The sequence below is a fragment of the Mercenaria mercenaria genome, chromosome 8 (genome assembly GCF_021730395.1).
Source record: "Mercenaria mercenaria strain notata chromosome 8, MADL_Memer_1, whole genome shotgun sequence".
Taxonomy (NCBI): domain Eukaryota; kingdom Metazoa; phylum Mollusca; class Bivalvia; order Venerida; family Veneridae; genus Mercenaria; species Mercenaria mercenaria.
Window position 1 is genome coordinate 12,342,766 of NC_069368.1, and position 23,686 is coordinate 12,366,451.

The following is a 23,686-nucleotide window of genomic DNA, read 5'->3' on the forward strand; positions in this document are numbered from 1 at the left end:
TATATTTACAAAAATGCATATTTTCACAAGAGCTACCATAATGGAAAAGGCTATAAAAATAACCTTTTAGGTCTAATTATAATATATTTACGTTTAAGATGTTCTTTACATACTAGTACTGATAACAGACGTCATTAAAATAAGCTCATTCGCATTGTTTTATTATATATGTTTTGCGAATATATCTTTCAGTTAAAGTATTTTATGTAATAAATTATTGCAAAAATTATGCAAAAATTGTCGACGGTCAGATTTACATATCAAATATTCTACACTTGAATATTTTCATTCCTATAGTAATATTGGGAAGCGGAATAAACTAATGGAAGTATGGGTGCATTTTTTCTATTACGTAATGTCAAGGAATGCTAGTTTATGTATAGACTGTTGTGTTGTGGTGTATTTAGTTAAGTCATTACAATGTTTTTTTTGTATTAGCACTTAGCATGACATAAACACATCATGTGACTTTCTTCTGATTTTATCATCTGATTGATTTCTCAACGACAAAAATAAGCCAGGTAAAACATACGAGTAATGGAAAACTGTCCATGTTTGAGACAAAAGTCCGCTACTTGCTATTTTTCATCATTTCATTTGATAAAACATTGTTACAGGTCATATTTGACACATAACATTTACATTACTTAAATCTATAAACATTTACTGATAAAGTAATCAATTCATTGTGTGCTACTAAATCATCATTATCTTTTCCCCCGCTGTGTTCTCTGCTATATGAAGACATCTCTTCTACAAATGGATATTTCGTCATCATACTTGCTTTTTCTTCATTCATTTACCTTTTGCATTGCAGTTACCTCATGTCGGAACCGTTATCTAAATTGGATGGAATTATCACATATCTGCAGAAATAGAACTTGACGTGTTTTAATCATACTTAAATTAATACAATATTTAACTGTGCATTATCTCCTGTTTGTCAATATCGCAATTAAGAGAAGTAAAAGAGATATTAAACCTTTTAGCGAAATCGAAATATTGATAGTCAAATTGAACAGTGAGATATGCAAAATTCAATTTTACACAAACGAATATCACTATTTAGTACGTAAATCGTCTCAAATTTCAATACAAATTCACAAATCATCGACAAATGAAAAAGCAAACTGATATAAAATGTGCAAACATTAAAGTCATTTGCGATACAGAGGACTTAGTTTTGTGACTTCATTTTTGATAATAAATTGGAATCTTTTAAACAGTTCAGTACGTCCAGTATTGCTTTAGGTTTCTTCCGTAACGTAACGTGTATGCTTAATTACCAGTAATTCATAAGATATTGTCCAGTTTATTGTCATTTTTGCGCTATTTTCTGATACAAATGGATAAAGTAATATAAACAAACAAATTAATAGTATAATCAAAACTACATTTAGATACACATGCTATAACGAACAAAATGTCATTTTCGTATCTTGCAATGTGTGGCGTCCTGCAATGGCTAATGAAAAGATGTGGTCGGTTTGATATCTAATGTAGTTTTTATCAGTGGAAATTCATTCATTTATTGTATTTCAACGTGACGAAGCATAAATTAAAAAAGAAAATTTGTCGTTAGAAAGGAAGCTGTAAAATGTCAAACCGATAAGAACGTGATATTATTAGTTTTTCAGTCAAAGTGTACTCTGTGGCAATGTGTGTGTTCAAAACATTTCTTGTAAATACTGGTTGCTCTGTGATGTTCTGTGAAAATCTATGTGTGCCTTATTTGACAGGTTTTGGGGTTGATGGTCAGCTTTGGAAGGTGGAATAAATTGTAAGCGGCATTTTCGAAAAATATATTTGTCCTATTGAACTATTCCTAATTTGTAAACACATATCAGATCAATACTGGTTTTGGAAGTACTAATGGTTTATATGTAAGAAGCTGACCAAGCCAATTCAAGTGTTTGGTTCTAGAAGATTGTATCTAGGCCAAATTTTGCAGACAACTATTGACTCTTGTCGGTAATATCTCTCAAGGAAATTAAATATCTTATTGTAGTTATTTTGTATTTTTATGTAGACTTATTGCTAATGTATGGTCATATTCTATTTGTGGAAATTAAGTACTAGGTTAGTCTTCTAAAAATGGAGTGTATAGGGGAAGTAGGGATACCTCAGAATAAAATCAAGAAGCACAAGACACAAGATAAAATAAAGTGAAAGTGTACGTTTAGTGAGGGCGTTCAGTTGGGGGATAAATCCAGAATAAAATATCTGGTGCACAACTTTACATTTTCATTAACATTCCTATAATGTTCATGACACTAGGTCAAACATTATTGATATACGTGCGAAACATACTTTGGTGCCCTTTGTACAGATTTCTTAGTAAGTCAATGACCGTAACTCTATTCTTTTTCCCTGTTTTGACTAATTATAATCATCCTGATGTTTCTGTTAACTGACGCCATAATACGCCCACTTATAATACAATTGTCCTGTCTAAACAACTGCTTCCTAAAATGTATAATGAATAGTTATGCTGAGTAAAACGTGCACGTATCGTTGATGAAAAGCTAGATCTTATCCCAAATAAAACACTGTATTGGCTGTTGTAGCATGGTAAATTCATTTCCTACAGAGAGATGTATTACATATTTTAACATGTGACATATGTGAGCTCAGTCTGTCAGTAACAAACACCTTAAGGCAAAAATGATGCAATATTAAGCAGCAAGCAGCCCGCAAATATCAATAGTTCAAACATTCTGTCTGCACATTCTGGAAACGTTCCCTTTCATGACATAGTATACGTCCGTTACGTGTGTCAGTGTCCTTACCTATTGTAATCACGACTTAACTATTTCAAGGAGTAATGCTAATTACAATATATGCTTCTAAAGTTTTAGCCGGCCTAAATTGCTGATGAGATAACAAAATACAGAAATTTTCGAGTCTTTATATTATCAATAAAGTTCCATTATAAACATTAGACTGAATAATGTAAATTAGGTAGAGCACTTCGGTCTTATTTTAACTTATAAAAACAATTTCTTAAATTAATTTAATCTGTTAAATATGATATTTAATCAGAATTATGAAAGTTAAATAATATTCAGAAAATTGTTAGTTGCGCTAGTTAGACCCAGTGTTGTTACATTTTCTAGTCCTCTAAACTCGAGGAGTACATTAAATTTTACTATAATAGTATTCTGCTTACGAAAGCATGAGAGATGTTTCACATTTCATTACCTTTCGTCAACAGGCTCAGTCAAATTGAGTGTTCTATTTTTTCCTTAGCTGTAATCTATGCTTCCAAAGGGTCTTCTGGAAAGATTTTTGAGATAGATTGATAATGAGTTCCAAGATAAAAGATTGTTGCAAATATTGCAAGAGAAATATTTGATTTTCAATAACATAGCATCTTTCTGCGCAGCCGACACTTTCTATGGAAAACTGAGGTGAAGTCAACATTCTTACAATCTTAAATATGAGAAATCTTTAATAAAATAGCATTTCTGATAAGTTTTATCAGTAATAAAATGTTGATACTGGTTTATGTTGTATTGACAGGTATCTTTCCATTTTTGTGGTTGTGTTTTCACATCGCATTTTAGTACAAAGAAAGTGTTGTTCATATAATGTAAGACAATTGACTTAGTACTGATAAAACAATATCACCTTTCAGATTACTTAGCATTCAATTATAGAAAGAATTAAGAATTTTTAAAACTTTATTTTTAACTTCTAGCAGATATACATGTAGTCAATTTGGTCAGGTTCGCGCCATTTTTGTCCGAACAGGTGTTGTATTCAAGCGGTCTTAACACAAAATTTAACCTGGTGACCCATACATTTTAGCCATTTTTATGCTCACAATACAATTATTTATACACAAGAAAAATAGGAAAAATTCTATGAAACAGTTTTTTCAAAATTTAAAAAAATATTCTTCACTATGGGTAATTTTCATTGAAAAAAGTGCACAAAAGTGAATATGAAACATGTTTTTTTTTCTATTTGTACCCATTATTGTAAGGATCTAGTATTACAAATATGACTATGATATCATATAAGAATATTATAAAATCTGCAAAAAGAATAGTCTTGATGTATATTTTAGTCGGTATTTATAAAAAAGCAGAAAATTATGAAAATGTTGAAAAATCGCTGGCAGTTCCAGCAACGGTGGGTGTGTTCAAAACAATTTTTCACAAAAACAAGCCTGGTGACCTATTGTTTTTATTTGATATTTGTTTTCAGCACAAAATGTCCTATCAGATATGTGAATTTGAAAAAATTCTATGAAAGGAAAAAAACTATAGGAATTCTCTTTGCACTGTTTTGTTTTCTCAGCTCGGATGGTTCCAATACTTCCTCTTTAAACGTCTTTGGTATTGTTCCACCACTTTTTGGATATTGTGCCTGCAATTAAATTTTGTCTTTTGACAGTTTCCATGATAGGCAGGTCCGTAATAACGGACTCCCTCTCTAAACAATTTTATGTTTACCTATGTCCACTGTTAAAAGTCCATTATTTTAACAGGGTTAGTACTTTTCTTTCATAGATTTGCACTCCAGTTTATTATTGAAGGTTTTATGCACATCGCCGGATAATCACATTTATTGATGTCTCTACATTGTATTTGTCCACTTGTAATATGTGCAAATGCTGAGTTCTGCTCATCTCGAGGCTGAAGGGGGCGTGGAATGTAGCATGAATTTCCACCGTCTATGAAAAGGGTAAATAAAAAAAGCCTGTGACATTTTCATTTTTGTCGTGTAAGGCGACCTGCAGAGAGTTTCCATATTTTTTATTTAAGATGACTTCTTTGTCTTATTCTGTATGTATATGTATTATTTCGTTTTTACAAACATAATTATACTTTTTGCATTGTCACTATAAACGCCACTGATTTTGTCAGCAAAGGCAATATATTCCAAATTCGTAAAAATATATCTCTTAAAGTTCATCAATAACAACATCATTGGACAAGCACAAATTACTTTGAAAAACATTTTCTAACTAAAGTTGCGAGGATCTGACAACATAATTATTTCGTAAATAGAGCTGGTTGGATTAAACCTAATAACTCGAAACGTTTACACAAAGGTGTAGGCGGTATTTGCGGTATTTGAAAACAGAAACCAATATAAGTAAGTATCTGGTTGCTTAAAGCTGCAATATTTGCACGTTCGGAAGTTACACTACATTTTTTAAACTCCATGTAAGCATCAGAGAATGTTATCATTTCTAAATATTCTTACGGTTGTAACTCTGTCGTTTCATACAGTTTTTGTCCTTCCCCTACTGCTTATATGATTCTGCTGTGGTCTATAGCGTATAAATATATCAGGTAGTGGATCCAGAATAAATGATTGCATGTCCTAGAAAAGCTAGCACAAACTGTGAAGTAAATATTAAACTTAATTTTTAGTATAAGATAAGAATTCGTATTTCATAGACTATGTCAAAAAGATTGACACTTAAGTATAATAGAGATGCAATGTACTGCCGGTAACCTTTGTTTGTCTCACTGTGTGTGATAAGAGAGCGTCTCCCTTTTGAAAATATGCATTAACTTTGTAGATATAGTACTAGAGATCAAGCAATAACACAAGTAGTAATCAAACCTTGAATTTACCGATACATTCGTATGACACATGTTAGAAGGAACAACGAATTAACTGTATGGTTAAAAACTTAGTGATAAGTCATTTCATTGTTATGTCAATTTTTATGGTAAATTTTCTTGATTTTATATATGATGTGTGATATGGTACAAATAACATTATATCTATTTTGCAGCTTAAATAATGAATCTGAATTCATTCTATTTTATTAGACTTAAAATATTTTCTGTTTGCATTCAATATGTTAAATGTTATTTATTAAATTTAATTTATTAAATGTATCTGACAACATTTCTGCAGTGAGACCATGTCTTCCCGTAATATCCCAGTTATAATTAGGGGTTCAATAATTATCAATGACTTCATAGGTAGGGCTATCTGCACGAGCGGCTACATGGATATTAAATTGGGAGTTTTTGAAAATCTTAAATAGCATGAAGACTTCGGTATTATACTCGGTCTTAAATGTTATATATAAGCAACCTGCGTTAATGTTTTAATCGTTCTTTCATTATTTAAAATTTTAGGTACTACATGTATCTATCTCTACTTTCTGTCGATTTCACATGTGTTTTAAAAGCCAACAATTGAGAATTGCAGTATAACCGATAGCACCAAGTCGTAAGAAATATTTCCAATCAACATTTTATCAAGAACACTTCATTTTTGATTGATGTGTTATGATGTATTCGTTCTAATTATCGCTGCTTTATTAACACTGGTGCCGGTAAGTCTGCGAGTCGTCTCTATACTTAGACTCTATCTGCCGTGGTACACAACGCTTGATATTACTGTCAATTTAATTAGTCTATATGGATTTAATCAATATCCATAACATTCCTGGTAAAACATTATGATGGAAATGTCTAGTATATTAATTACTTGTCCCTGTGGACTGTGTTACTAGAACTCACTATTACCTTGACATTAGGCGATGAATTCAAGGCTTTTTATCACTTCCGCATTAGGCAGCTCTATATTCATTGTGTCTCCTATATTTTTATAATGTACAGTTGAACCTGCTTAGTGGTTTCCTGCATTACACTGTCGCAGCCAGTCTCGTGAAGATTTATCAAATGCCATTTTTAAACACTACACTATTTAACATAGTATACGTGAACAGTTTGTCATAATCTAAAATGTCTTGACTCAAATACGTACCATCGGGTTACATATGAATGTTCTAAAATAAAGGTATCCTCCATCTTATTACTAGGGAAAAAAGATTCAACGCTACCAGGTAAACCAGTTGTTGCCAAAGATAGACTATAAAACTAAATAGTAAACATCATATTTCATGCTTATTAGGCTCTTGAAGAAGTAAGAGTAAAAAGGATAATAATTTTATGTTAAAATGAAGTTGATAGTCGCACAAGAGTGCCTTTATCAATCAGATGACACCTTTAACCATTAGCCTGCTAAATATCTAAATTGGACTGGTCCATCATTCAGTTTGGGCAATACCATTTATTATTCGATGGGGTGTTCACTGAAAATTTACTGACTGAATAGCGAACAGCGTAGACCATGATGTGTAGGCTGATCTTGGTCTGCACTGGTCGCAATGGCAGAATTACTTGCCATCAGCAGGGTAAACGTTAATCACTAATATTTACATCCTCAGTTATTGCACTCTTGTATATATGACACAAAGATGCTTTGAAATTCTATTCGCTTTATTGAATAAACAGGTTTTCCCGTTACATTAAGTTTTACAAAAAGATATTTTGCCTCGTTTGATTTTTTTTCCTAAAACAGAAATTCATTTGTGTAAATAAAAGCTTTTCATTTCAAATTGCAGCTTTACTTAGTGAAGAGATAAAAAATGCATTGAAAATAACATTATTTTAATCCTTTTTGAGTAGTATTTCAACATTTTAAACATTTACATCCGTTAGTTAATCGAAATATAGATAAATGATAGTTGACGCGTTTTATGACGATAATACAATACTAAACCACAGCGTAATGAAACATTACAAATACTCCTAACAGTGCATCTTGACACACAGATGCATACATACTGGTGATTTCATTATTATCGAATTTGTTATATCAGCATCTTAAGTGCAAATGTCTTAACAATAAAGTGCAAGTTTCAGTTCATTTCAGTTTCATAAAACGCCTTTAATGTTTATTTGAGTTACTTCTAACTTTCTATCCTTATCTCGGAGGTATTAAACAGCAGAAACTACGTTCATTTTGCTAAATACTTTATTAGTTGAATGAATGTTGCTATGTCTTTTAACTAAGAATATGTTTGCATTAGGTGTTACAAGAAGAAAAAAGAAACAAGTTCAAATACAGTCTGTCCATATAGATTGTGTACAAAGATGTACAAGAGGTACAGCTGGTACAGTTTATCTAGGATATGTTTTATATACTTTTAACAAGCAACCGTTAATACCTCCGAGATAAGGATATGAAGTTAGAAGTAAGTCAAAGAAACATTGTACAAATTCTCAGCAGGCAAACTTTCTAAACCAACCAAAAACAACAATAATTATCTAAAACTAACAAAGTTCACACAATGTTTTTAATCAGTTGATAAAAAATATTCCTTTTCTTCCAAATGAAATGAACAAATAAATGGTATTATGCCGAGAGGAGGAATTTCTTAAGAAAGTAACACATAGATCTTCTATACAATTTGTCACGCAGCCACGATAACATATTTCAGTATCACATGATTAACGCGAAAAGTAAGTTGCCACTCTCACCCAGCATTTGCAGAGTAAATTTTCAAGAATTCTATTTAGAATTTAATCTTATTTCAGCAATACCCTAAGTTCAGTTTATTGTTGACTGGTATTTTTTGCTAAACATGTAAATTGTACAAAGTAATTGACTGCAACTCCAAAATGTGAGTGATTTTGTATCCATTTTGTTAATCTCTACAGTCTTTCAATGCGGTGGTCTAGCGGATAAGGTGCCGGCCGCTCAATCCAGGGGTCGTGGGTTCGAGCCCCACTGGGGTCACGATCATGACTTCTCATATGACACCAGTACTGGTTTTTCCAGGAAGCAGACTCGAGAGTGGTTCCAATAAGCTTGAAGCTTTCATCACAATCTAGCTAAAACAAGTTAGTATAAACTAATTCATTTTGCAGAACACGGTTTGCTTCAAATAAAGTCACTCAGTTGATTTATAACAAGTCCCTGGGACACTTTTGTATGGTTGAGTGACATCACCGTCTGATTTGTGTGTTTATTTTTGATTTATCGAAAACAGGCAAATTTTTTCAATGTCATTTATTTCAACAAATTATCGAAGCCAATGGTTTCTTAAATTTTCTGATATTTATTTATAATATTAAATAACAATACTCATTTAGTAATTTCGGACCAGTCAGCTGATAATACACACATTATTCGCAAGTTTCCTAGCTGCGAAATATTTGTATTTATATGTCTGTAAACGAAAGCGTTTCTGCACATTTAGTCTATACTCGGACATTCGGTTTCTGGGTTATGCATCGCTTTCGAAGCATTTATCCTCGCCAAATCATCTCTGATTTGTTTCATCAGTAACAATGATTCACATAACACAGAAATCAAACAGTATTTATATACGAACTACAATCTTTAAAAAATTATTTCTAAGAAACAAAAAGCGATGTACAATGTGAATGGATTAAATGTTTTAGCATCTCTGATCACTAGTGCTGAAGTTACTTAAACAGGTCAACGATTGTCCACTCCTATTTTATACATGTTTGTTATGTTTCATTACACCCTCAGATATTTATTAAGTTAACATTGTTGCATATATTATAACAAATTTTAATTGCTTTAACTTTACGGTTCTTTGATGTTTTCTTGGTGATATTCTGATTTTACTTAAGGTAAGAGCCATTGCAAGTAGATTTTTGTACATATTGTATATACTGGATGCATTTTTAATGGGTCGAGTTGTTGAAATATTTTTCTATTCATGCACTGTCCACTGCATATGCATGCTCTGTATAGCAAACTGTTATTGTGTTAAACTCAAGATTATATAGCTTTCATGATTGTATTGTATGGGTCAACAGTTCGCCTGATTATATTAGTGTAAGTGGTAATATTTGGATTATTTTGTTCACTTCCCATCATTCAAAAACATCTCAAAATCAAGAGGTAAAAGATAATTGTTTTACACATATTTGCTTTTATGAAGTTGTTACATATATTTGTTGGAGATAAAGCGTAATATCATCCGTTCGATAAATTAACAATAATAAACTAATACATACAACATCCATTAAGAATCTTGAGAGAAAATCTTCAGCTTATGATATGTAAGTTCTTGCGGAAATTACTGAATTAACTTTGATGTCTGGGAGTCTGCGACATGTCTGTGTTGACCAGAACTAAACGTAATAAGTGTATGTATCATACAATGGAAACGAATACTAGTTATACATATAAGCGTATTAGTTCTACTTTGTCCTTACATTTTTTTAGAAAATGTACGCTTGATCATTGGAAGAAATCCTTTCATTAAATACCCGCCTATTTCAGAAAAATCAAGTCAATGTGAGGTCCTAATTAAGAAAACACTTAAAAGGTGAATAGAATGACAGAATAATGTTTCTCGTAAAAAATAAATGTTACAATGTTTTATATTTCCTTGCGAACCAAACATAAATTCCATTGAAATCTTTTTGTTCGACCAAGTACTACATGCAATACTAGGCAGATTGAATGAGCTAGTTCCAGAGTATAAAATGAAAAAAATATAGGAATTAAAGGTTAATAGTGTCTCATTATCTCTCTATAATTGGCTAGTTTATTCCTTACTATTTGCGATGCACTCATTAAAATGTACAGATATTTCATTGACCTTCAATTTCTTCTTTCTATTCATGGAGTGTTTCTTATCATACATCTGTTCGTACAAATATTTTCCCGTTTAAAATTTATGTACAATCCGCCTACCAACATGTCGTATACAAATTCAGTACGACAAATAAGACAGAGTGCCATTTTATCTCATAGCCTATATTTAAGAGAGGAATTATTTTTTAACTGATATAGACTGAGGCGTTTATTTTTATACTACTTTAACAAAGAGCTGAAATATATGGGTTATGTTCTAATCAAAACACAAACAATATAATAGTTTAGTGACAGAAGGGATATCATTCACTGTAGGTTTACATCTAAACTGTCCTTCGATCAATCTAACTCTTTTGGCGAGATTACTAGATTCCTGTAGTACTTTACATACTTTGTACTGCAACTTGCTCCCACTGCTAGTATTCGATCCTTATCACATGACACAGTGATGGCCAAAATTTAATAAAGCTGTAAAAGTAATTTCTCAAAGGACTTCGGACACTTTCTTTATGAATTTGCCTACTCCAAGAGTGAAAAATAAACCACTCAGAAATAAATATTTAATTACAAATACCATCAAAATACATACTTGAGATTATTTCTTAACGTCAAATTTTCAGTATTTGTTTTATAAAACGGTGATTTTTTGCTCTAAATAGAATAACATACCCTGTTATATACATATAAAAGCTATTTTTCTTTATGCAAAATTGTCCCCCCCGCCCCAGTGCATCAAAACCATATTTGGCCAGCATATGTAGATATTAATTATACACATTTTCTGTAACTATTATGTTGATGCAAGAGGGGGAACAGTACTTTTAAACAAAAAATAAATGTTTCTACAGGGTGTTCCCAAATGTAAACTAACCAGTATTTTTTAAATTCAATATAAATAATTTGATAGTCACATATTTTTACATCTGTTTGTAACTCAAATAACATACAATAGTTTCCAAAGCGTGCACATAGGTATGTTATACATGTATAGTAGGGAGAGATGCAAATATTCTGAATCGATTATCATTCGTTGGGTTACATTTTCATTGAATCTGACTTATCCTAGTTGTTAATTATATATTTTTCACTTCTTTATTTTTTCATCTTTTTCTGTGCATTTATATCTGTTTCTTTTAGACACATACTTAATGTCACACGCATTGATTACTTCATGTTTTCCTTTTGTGAAAACTGAACTGAAGATTGTTCTTTGTTGCGGACTAGGCCTAAACACTACAACAAAGAGGCAATATGTACACAGCAGTTAATCTGATCCTGACTATATTCTATCCAACAGAAATAACGCTTGGCATTGATATGCCTGTGATGCATAGGTCAAGAACAGTACTTAGCTTCTTGGCAGGTCCTATCAGTGACGGTTTCACATTCAGTGTGATGGCAAGAAAGTGATGTGTCAAGTCGCTTTCCATGCAGATGGCATAATAGGGATTTTATAACAGTAGCTCGATCTGGGATGCTGTATTCGACTCGAGACAATTTCAGCCCTGATTTGCACAATATTATCTTTAGCAGGGTTGCAGTCAGACTCATCATGAGTTATCTTTTTCGGATACATTTTTATTACATGTTTTAGCCAAATACCGTCTGTGCCACTGGTACTTATCCCCCAGCGAGAACCCACCCTACGGCCTTGATAAGATGACTGTATTTTCTTAGTATTAATGTTATACAGCACACACATATCTGCCATCACTTATAACACAGCTATACAGGCATGTACATGTACTTAAGTAACCAAGTGTCCACTGTAATAAATCTGACCGGTCACTTATACATGTATATCTGTAGCATTCCTATTCACACATGTAATAGATCAATAACTTTACATTATGAACAGTGTAAAGACATGAAAGTAAAGTAAGTTTAAATCAAGTATAGGTTATTTGCAAAAATATCGTTCTCTTTTTCATTTATTTCTAGGATTTTAATCTTAAAGTGTTATTTTTTCCTTTAAAAAACAACAGATTTTGCCATTTTTTTTTTCAAATGAAATTCATATATTTGAAACTTCCGTAAAGTGATGCCATTATATTTTTACGGAAATTAAACATTTTTTTTTAAATATACCCTGGCCTAGATTAAATAAAAAAAAAACCATCTGGATAAGAACAAATACAAACCAGTTTCTGCTGTAATATGTTAACTTACACACTGGTTTATATGTGATTCGAAACGATTTGGGTATGACTTAAATACTTAATGAGAATTTTGCATTCAAAATGTAGGCTAGAAGCATATGATAGTGTCCGAAGTCCTTCACTTTACAACCTAATAAAAACCGCATTACTGTGAGTACAATTATAAAATGCTCAAATGTTTTCAATGATATTGGCAATCAATTAGAAACAATCTGAAACGTGAAATACATGTACTACTTATACATAGCGATTTTGTAGTATATATCATTATTACTGGCTTACAGCTTTTTAATGATTTACACCTGTGCTTCTATAGAATGGGTAGCTTCTATCGTCCTAATAACGCGCGATTGCAACTTTTTTAATGTTCGATATAATACTGCCTAATATTCGTGGGTGTTTTAAATATACGAGTCGCACCGTTTGTGAGTAAATAATCGACAGTGCTTGTACTTTGTTGAAATATCTGCATTTTAAGGATGAATCGTATTCTAAACAAGGTTTTGGGTAAAATTATAATGTTATATCAACAGTTATTAAGTGCTTCATTGTAATAACCAATTCGAAATATTTAAATATGCAACAAGATCTTATGGCAAAATGCTTGTTTACGAGGATATGCACAGTAGAAAAATAATGAATATCGAAGATGCCTTGCCTCTTGTTAGACGCAGAGATGAAAATAAAAAAAAACATACTCATGCAAAACAAATTGAATTTTCTGTTTTTTATATATACAAATGATTGAAAACATCGTTTTGTTTACATTTAGATTGAGCGACAACAACAACAATACATTTTCCGTACAGATGACAGAGTTTCTTTGCGGAAGGTTAAATGCCGTATACTGTACATATACCTGTTAATAGAATGTACCATAGGCTAGTTGCGATTATTGTACTAAATTCTAAATTTTGACTTGAAATAATTTGCTTCACTATCGATATACATTTTAATAGTTTATTTAAATAGAAATAAGGACATTTTATACGCAAAGAATCCGTCAAAACAGACCAAAAGATAAATTATCAAAGCGGCTTCCTATCAAGGTGTCTTTCACCTGTCCAGGTAGACACAATTAAAGAGACAAACGTAGCATCTAGCTTTCAAGAGCTGAACACCAATCACGCGGTATGTCGCAAAACAGTTGGGTCATAACTTCTCTATAATCTGCCCTAAAACACTTGGAAAATAAAGTATTATACAGGAAGTACTTTCTTGCACGGTCGTTCTACATGTATATCGTCAATACTCGCAAAGTCCAGAAAAGCGAAAGAGTAGGCATGTTCCTCTGTTATATGAATAAAATCGTCTGACAATTCATTTTCGCTCTCGCCAATTGTGACACATCCTATATATTTGTGAAAATTGTAATAACTGTTATTTGAAGTCTAAGTTCCAGTGGTAAGAGGTATTTTCTACAACGAAGCAGACAAAGCAATGGCGTAAATAAGTATGAACGACATTGAAAGTACAACTGATATAGACTACTGTCTACTGTATAAGCATTTTTATCTCACAAGGAGACTTGAGCTATTTTTGTTTTCAGAAATAATAGAGGAAATTTTAGCACAGACCTTTAGACTGCACAAAAGACACATTATTTAAACATTTACCAAGTTTTAACTGATACAGACTTTTGCATTAGCATTTGTATCTGACTAGGAGACGTAGGCTAATAATCTTTCTTAGATAAAAGATATGTTCCTAGATCAGATTATAAGACTACTACAAAGACACATTATTTAAATATTAACACGACTGAAAGCAAAATTTATTTTCAATATGAAAATGTATAGACACTGACTGGTGACATGAACATCTGTGCCGACACTGTCTTTTCATTATGCATTAGAAGTGTAATCCATAATTTTAACTTCATAAGAACTCTTTCGTTTTCGATTTTTCTTATTTTTTACTGATCAAAATAGCTTTGTTTTTCTTGGCAGAACCGGTATATCAGCAAAAATTATTTCGATTAAATATGTTTTGTTTGTTTGTTTTGGGTTTAACGCCATTTTTTAACAGTATTTCAGTCATGTAACGGCGGGCAGTTAACCTAACCAGTGTTCCTGGATTCTGTACCAGTACAAACCTGTTCTCCGCAAGTAACTGCCAACTTCCCCACATGTAAAAGGACTTACCGTGTGTGTTGTTATGTGTTTCTAGTCAATTGGGATCAATGGGTACATTCAATGATATAGTATATATGTAATTACTGGAGAAATCCTGAAAAAAAGATTTGCATACATTACCGCCGTCTACTGGTTTATATTTGTGTTAAATTTCATAAAGATCTGTCAATGAATTACTTTGTTATATGGGAATTTATAGCTTGTAATACAAGTAAATGGAAATATCTCTGGTTGCTGAAGTGATCCGGCAAAAAGTTGCCCGTGCACAACCGCCCTTTAGCGATCAACATTTGTGTGAAGTTTCATAAAGATCTATCAATAGGTTAGTAATACTTGGGTACACTCAAATATCCTTCACTTTTTAACAAATACATAGGGAAAAACTCTGCTTTTACTTGGTTTAGGGGGAATATAGTAAAAAGTGAGCAAACTGCATGTACTTACAAATAATTATGATGATTTTAGCTGAAACACTTTTTGAATCATAAGTATTTTCTTTATTTTTACAAAATCGAGGGGAAAACTCTGCTTTTAGTGGGTTTAGAGGGCTAAAAACAATATGTTAGCAAAGCAAATTATAAGCATTTTCGCTTTTTGTTTTCAAACAAATCTAGGGGAAAACTGAGTCATGGGGAATAATACAAAATGTGATCAAAGGACATGTGCTAATTCATAATTATATGAGGATTCTGGCTGTAATGTTTTTTTTAATTATAAGTATTTTCAATTTCGGACTGACGAACAGCCGGACTGCGAACACCAAAACAAAGTGGATACTGATGATGTGATTTGAGGAGTGCAATCTACATTGCTTATCCCCACCCTACAAACACACAACACCCCCCCCCCCCCCCCCCTACAACAACAAAAAATATCGCTTTCAGTTTCTTGTGTATAAGCATTCAATCGTCGCTGCCGCACAAGACCTCCCGTACTTCCCACACGCACACCTAAAAACATTTTCTTTACAAGTTTTACATTCTCCTCCTCTGATTGAGAATTCGAGCGTATAGTGTGCCGTTTTGTGGAACTCTTGTTATAAGTGGAATATTTTCTCATGTTGATGTGGATCATGTATACTAAAATGTTGAGTTGAAACCTTGCTATTGCCAAGTGCTTTTTCATATTAAACATCTGTATGATTGCTGTAGTTTCATTGCGTTTTCTTCTGCATAAGCATTAAATGGACAAACTTCAGGAGCTTTCTGAGCTAATTTTGAAATAAGAATCCATACACTTTACGAAAGGTCTGATCGTGAGAATTTTGCGTTGCTGATTTTTTAACAATAACTACACCATCACTGAATTAATGTTGAATGCAACATACAAAACTAATAACAATTTTATTACAACTATTCTGATTTCAGCTAAAGATAAATCAGCAAAAACTCTCTTAGAAGCAAAATGTCTTGTTTCGGGTTCAGCGCCGTTTTTCAACAGTATTCCAGTTATGTAACGATGGGTAGTTTACCTAACCAGTGTGCCTAGCATTTAACCATTACTAAGTAACTGCCAAATAACCCACATGAATCAGAGGTGGAGGACTTTTGTGTCACACATAGTGTCTTTTATCAGTCGTCATGGAGAACATGCGCCATGCCGGGAGTCGAACTCACTCACGACCTCGTGATCCGTCCTTGTTGAGTTAAGCGGACGAAAGTACCTTTGCAACACGTGTGAAAGTTACAAACAAGAAAAAGTTTTCTATGCCAGTACAAAAGTCCAGGGTCCAGTTGTCCGAAACTTCAACCAGCTGTTAAACTAATTGCCGGTTAAATTTTGATTCAAAATATTAGTTTTGTCAGGAAACACTGGTATTATGTTCTGATTTTACTGTAAAGACTTCTTTGTGTTCATAATTCATAACTCATACATTTGTTTTTCTAAGTCTTCTAAAATGTCGAATTATAACCTTAAACCTTAATCAACTGTTAGCCTAATCGCCTGTTAAAGTTTCGAACAGCTGGGTCCAGGTAGTAAAGAAACAGTTACGTACAAAGAAAAAAAAACTATGTCCTAGGCAAACAAATGTTATATCTTAGTTCAAATTTTATGAATATACCTGTTAGGACTTGTCAAGCGTTAGTGCTTATAATTGTTTTGTCTATTGTATATTGAAAGCAAACACAGTCGTTATCCAACTTAAAATGCAATTCGCTTTTATGATCAAAGCATCCCTCTTGAGGAAAATATATTGGTGTTAAATGCTATTTGTTTTCTTCTAGCTGGATTAATTGTCTAGTAATTTCGAATGTTCTCCCCAAACATTACAGTATTATAATCATTATGTCAGACGAACGTGTTTATATTTCAACAGATTACAGAAGCCCTCTTCAGTCTAATAGATCCTCCTGCAATAACCACTTTGTATCTGTGTACCCTGATGACAGCCATTAGATATAACAGATGTATATTCAATAAACTTTGTAGAGTGCTATAAGCGTGCACTATAGGAAATTCCAAATCTACAATAAAAAGCAATTATGCCTACTTAGTAACATGAAGTAGTACAAATGCTAATATTTATGCTCCTTCTTTAAACATTGAAGATCATCGATTAAAATAGAAACATTAAAGAATGTTAGTACTTTATATCAATCAAAAATAATGACCAATAATATTACTTCGTATTTCATTGGATTGTCTTTTTGCAAATGCACAGCATTTTCTAATAAGATTGCTATGCTCTAAATGATTAATTACGAATTCTTGATAATAATGACTGTTACATACATGTATGAAATTGTTTGATATTTGATACATCCTAACTTTTCATTTCAAAAAGGACACATTAGCATACTTCCCCTATAAAAATTATTCGAACACTCTTAAAATTGTATTTTCAAATAAAGAAGTAATTGGTTGAATTAAATTTGAATACCAATTCGACGAATCATTTGTTGTAATAGATGGAGAATACTTCTGTCAAACTATTTACCATCAAAGCATTTACACTAACAAATGATATATCCAACAGTCCTTGAAAACCCATTCCTCACAATTTAAGATGACAGTAATACATTTTTGTTTTCATTTAAATGACAAGGAAAACTTGATATAGAAATGTCTTATATAAAAACAAACTATAAAAAAGGATTATAAACAATGGGCTAAATATGATTGATATGAAAGAATGCATTACTTCTGTTCGAACAGGATGGACCAAATGATACTAAATAATATAATCCGCCGTTACATAACTGGAATACAGTTGAAAAAAGGGCGTTAAACCCAAAAGCAAACAAACAAAAAGAAGACAATATAAACAAGAGTAACTGAAAAGAAAACCATTTACAGCAAAAGCATAAATATGGTGGAAACCTACTGAACGTAATATAAAAGACAAGACAAAAATGTTATAACTTCGTGTAAAAGTACATTTTCTTTTTTTTAAAAAAACATGGTATGTTTACGACAAGTGTTAATTATTACTGCTGAAATTTAAATACAACATCGATATGGGCAAACAACAACAGCCAAATCAAGAGTTTTCCAAAATAAATAAAATACGTAAGAAGAACGTTTGGAGCATAGAATGCACCCAAGGAAAATAATAGCAGACTCGGTTTGACTGTGTCTGTTTATGAGAGGTAATGGACAGTGCAACACCCCTCACGCCCCTTAGCACCGCTTACGCGGAACTCTATTTTAAATGTATTGAAAGGACTCCATGATCCCAAAACACCAGAAAATATAACAACACTGAAACCAGGTACGGGGAGATTGTTTTACAGCCGCCACACCACACTTTAAGATTGATGTTGTTATAGTTAAAACAATCTGTAAGGAGCAACACATTATGATTATCATTTTTATTAGAAAATCTTCATAGACGGGAAATACAATAAATACCTGCAAAATAATGCTAAAGAAAAGTGTAGTTAGAAAATCGTAACTGTAGAAATCTTAACGCTTATTAAAACACTAACGTTACGAACAGGTACCAAGACTTTGAATTTTTCAGACAATCAACTATACAAATGCACAGTCATGAATTGAAGCACTTGCGATTTTTTAATATGTATGTTGAATCGACAAAACAACTATTCTTCGATGCAGTGTACATCAGATGTTTCAGCTGAGAAAAAAATACAATGTCAAAATAAATGATATACCAAATATCATTTGGATGGTTGGTAATCAATTTATTCAAATAAATTATTAACTTTAAAATTATGTTAGAGAATAAACGTGACAACAGTGTTCCAAATTTTGACGACTTCTTGACTATTAAAGTACTGTTGTAGTTTACAGGAAAATCATAACATAAGTATCATGTATATTTCACTATCTGTCATTTAAATGAAACCTTGTACAATTGTTCAACCAATTGATAAAATTTATTATAAGATTCAAAGTTTACAAGCTCAATATTGTAAGTATTATCTTTCGCTCTCATTCTATATCTTCAAAACTCTTACAGTCCAAGTTTTGGCGAATAAATGCTAAAGTATGTAAAAAGCTATATGAGCCGTGCCACGGGAAAACCAACATAGTGGGTTTGCGACCAGCATGGATCCAGACCAGCCTGCGCATCCGCGCAGTCTGGTCAGGATCCATGCTGTTCGCTAACAGTTTCTCCAATTCCAGTAGGCTTTAAAAGCGAAAGCATGGAGCCTGACCAGACTGCGCGGATGCGCAGGCTGGTCTGGATCCATGCTGGTCGCACACCCACTATGTTGGTTTTCCCATGGCACGGCTCATATGTTATTTATTTCTGTCTCGTCTTTTTGTGTGAATAAAGTGATAACTGTTATCTAAAGTAGTCTCTCCAGCTGTAAGACATAAATTATACAGTGGGAGGACAAAGCAATGGCGTAAATAAATGTGAAAGACATTGTAAGCATAGTTATTTAGTCTGCCGATGAACAATGCATCTTTTAAACTGCTTTAAACTATAATTGCTTTAGTATATAGCCTTTTTGTGTGACCGAAATAACGCATGTCTTAATTCTATTTTCATTTATGCTTCTGTTTTACTGGTACGACTGAATAGAGAAACATATGTCTGTTAAGATTGATAAGGGAAGAGAATGTCTTATAAAGTAAAATATATCGGTTATATATTTAAAGCATTAGTAAATCATAGTATTTGCTCTGATAACCAAAAGACTGGTATTTGTACATCACTTTCTTAAAACGAATAATATTGCATAAAGTATGTGGTGTCTGTGTTGTCTAGCGGTGTATTCAAGGAATATTTTTATTATTTGCCACATGTTATTTACACTACATAAAGTATTATTGAAAATAATTATACATTTTGTATTTCCTTTCTTATCAATTTATATTCATGAAATGTAAAATTTATAAATGCGTGATTGCTGTTTATGTCGAGTGGATAGGACAAGACAATTGTAATACTTAGTATCACAGGGCGTTGTAAAAATTGTTACAAGTAAATATCTGTCATCAAAGTAATATAAATGAGGAAAAACACTGAAAAACAACAAGAATTATAGACTTTTATTGTTCAACAACTGGCAGTTCTAAATTACTTACCTTTTAATTAAACATTTGAGCACGTAAAACATGGGCTATCAAAGCACTTGATTACACTAATGAACGTTCAGTTAGATTTGATGTAAAGTATGTTTAGCAAAATCTGATAAAGTATGGACTCGAACAAAAATACATTGTAAGCATTTATGTTTCTGTCGATTCTTCACATAGATGAGCTAATACATGAACTATATTACTCATTTATTAATAAAACTAGTTTAAGTTGTTATCTAAATATTGTTAAATCAAATTATAACAGGGGCCTACCTAAAAATGACCTTGATCATCTGACCTTGCTTCTGCCCAAAGTTGATGAATTCTTCTGAAAAAAGTTATTAAAAGTTATTTAAAGGTTTTTTTGTTATGCTGTGATCGTCCAAAAGGTGTTACCATTAGAACAAACTTTAAGATATATTTTTTTTAATTTTAGCTCTGATGTCCCATAATGGGACGAAGAAGAAACAGTTCAACAACATTGGGGAAGTAATTGTCATTGATGGTACAGATTAACTTTAATGAAAATCCCTCAATCAATTCATGATAGAGTTTTCTATTCTTAGATATAGTGGCCCTTAATAGGGCCCAAATGCCCCAATTTGAACAAGGTTAGATAAGGACAGAACATACCAATTTTGATTAGGATCTAGCCAGCATTTCACGAGAAGATGTCATTTGAAGATTTGTTTTATTCAGTTTTAACTATAGTGACCCTTGAAATAGCCAAATACCCCCACTTCAACAAATTTGGGAGAAGACCTTACAGTGATGCTACAGACCAAGTTTTATGACTATCCATCAAGCGATTTATGAGAAGAAGTCATTTAAAAGTATTTCTATTTTAAGCTTGAAATGGCCCCTTGATAGAGCCATGCGTCCCCATTTGAAAAATATTGGCAGGAGTCCTAATGATGATGCTACGAAACAAGTTTGATAAACACAAGCCAGTGGTTCATAAGAAGAAGCCAACTTACACCATTTGAACAAAATTGGGAGAGAACCAGACCAAATATGGTGCAGATCCATTCAGTGGTTCATGAGAAGAAGTTAGGTGAGAAATGCGCGATTGTAATAGTAAGTGTATACCCCGTTAATGACCATGTTTCTGATAGTATATACATGTTTAAGGGTAGGGTATAACTTGTACCGTGGCATTTTCTTTCTTGTGTCTGGTGTCAGTACTACTGACCAAGTTTGTTGTAATTCTGACAAATATTTTCAGAGGAGATGTTTAAGTAAAAATGTTGACGCCGGACCATTCACCTATACATATAGCTCATCTGAGGTTCAGGTGAGATAAAAGGAAAAGTTATATGAAATTTGTTTGATACTACAAGTCATTATTCAGCAGTCATACTGGTTTGTTGTAACATTTGTATTGCTTTGCATTTTCCCAATCATATCAATGTTGAAAAAAGATACAACCATGTTTGGTGTCGTTTTGGGTCTATTTTGTGAATTTTATGACAAGATACAACTTGTAACGTGAATAATTAATCTAACAAAATGTTTAAAGTTGTTTTGATTTAATTAATATCATTGTATGCCCTAGGTTGAAAGCAGTATACAAGAAACTCCCATTCACAGAATTTCAAATGTAAGCTGAATATATCGTAGCATGGCCCTGACATTTAAAGTATTTGATTTAGTTAGTTATTTATGATTGTTTCTCTCTATTTAATCACGATAATTCAGCGTTTAGCATTACATATTGTCAGTCTCTCAAGTAAACTTAGAAATAACTAGAATTAGTCTGAAGTCTGAAATGTTACTTGCATTACTGTCAATGAATTTAAATTATCTTTTGATTTATCTAAACTTGAAATCAAATTTCAGATATTCTGTAAATTGCTGCAAATGATTAGCGGATGCTATCATTCCAACACTATTGATAAAATTTAAAACCAAACATTGGAAGAAGTAATGGAAATTATGCTTTGATCACACTTTCTTGACAACCAGTTACATTGATAGAAAAGGGTAGTAAAGCGGACGAACATACAAATTTAAAACAGTTGGTAAATAGATCTTGCTACAGCGTTACTACAAACAAAACTTTGTACGTGCTAAGGAAAAATCAAAACAGATAAGATCTTTCCTTTTTGAATGCCATTTCAAGTATCAGTAGGCAAATTGAAACATCCATGAAGCAAGTACTTCTAAATGCTATGACATGAATTATCAAGACAAGCATTATCGAGTAAATATTGAAAAATGTGTTTTGACTGATACCTAAGGTAATTATTTTCTCAGCTTCATAGACAGCCGATTGTTTAGCACATAACGTCTGTCGGTTTGTTTGAACCTTGCTTGGGGTGTACATTCTTTCATGTGAAGTCAACCAGGTTCATGGGTTATTCCTCCACTAAAGCTTCGAAGTCGACATATGACAAGACAAACAGTAATTTAATAGATTTAAAATGAGCCACACCATGAGAAAATCAACATAGTGGCTTTGTGACCAGCATGGATCCAGACCAGCCTGCGCATCCGCGCAGTCTGGTCAGGATTCATGCTGTTCGCTAATGGTTTCTCTAATAGCAATAGGCTTTGAAAGCGAACAGCATGGATCCTGACCAGACTGCGCGGATGCGCAGGCTGGTCTGGATCCATGCTGGTCGCAAAGCCACTATGTTGATTTTCTCATGGCGCGGCTCAAATACATTCTCGAGCAAACTGTATTGGCGTCAAACGCTGTTTGTTTGTTTTCTCTGTCTGGGTTAATTGTCTGTTAATTGTGTATGTTTTTCTATTAACGATCGACCCAAATTTGTAAGCATTATGACGGAAAACGAGTGTGTATTTGAACAGCTCACAGTAGCCTCTTAAATCCTAATGATTCTGCCTAAAATAACTACTTGGTTCTGTGAACTTTGATGACAGCCACTTGATATAACAGACGCATAGTAAATAAACTCTGCGGAATCCTATAAGCGTGACCTGTTGTATTTCCTCACTCAATAACAAAATCAGGTTATGGACGTTAAATTTCAACGATACAAATGCTAATATTAATGTTCCCTCATAAAATATATGGTGACAGCAATGATTTCGATTAGATAAGGCAGATGCATGTATGTCTGCTGCTTTGAAATAATTTTAGAATAAAATTACAAAATCAGTGCTGAAAGAAATTATTACTTAAGATTATCAGTGTATGCAAATAATGATAAAAAGCTTTTTTGTTTTAGTTTTAAAATAAGTAAGAGTTTGCCATGCTCGAATAACTGTCAAATGTGAAATGGTTTGTATTCAAGATTTGCTTTTGCGATACATATTGACCGAGATTTCGGAATGGGCATATTTGCAAACTTGATCTATAGATAATGTAAGAACGAATGATACCGTTCTTTGAGACAACCCATTATATAGCTAGATAATATTGGTAACAAACCTGAAGCCTAAGAGTAAATGTCTATGCTTCTTGTTTATGTCAACGATGAAACAAAACTTATTGCAATTGCTACTTGTTACAGACCACCCAAACAT

General features: G+C 32.6%; 1 protein-coding gene across 1 annotated transcript in view; it reads left to right on the forward strand.

Moving 5' to 3' along the window:
- Positions 1-1,867: 1,867 nt before the first annotated feature.
- The window catches only part of LOC123523039 (uncharacterized), a 331,093-nt gene continuing 309,274 nt past the window's right edge, over positions 1,868-23,686 (forward strand). The window contains exon 1 of the mRNA XM_053549394.1: positions 1,868-1,871. The gene's annotated coding sequence lies outside the window, so the exon portion shown is untranslated. The remainder of the gene's footprint in view (positions 1,872-23,686) is intronic.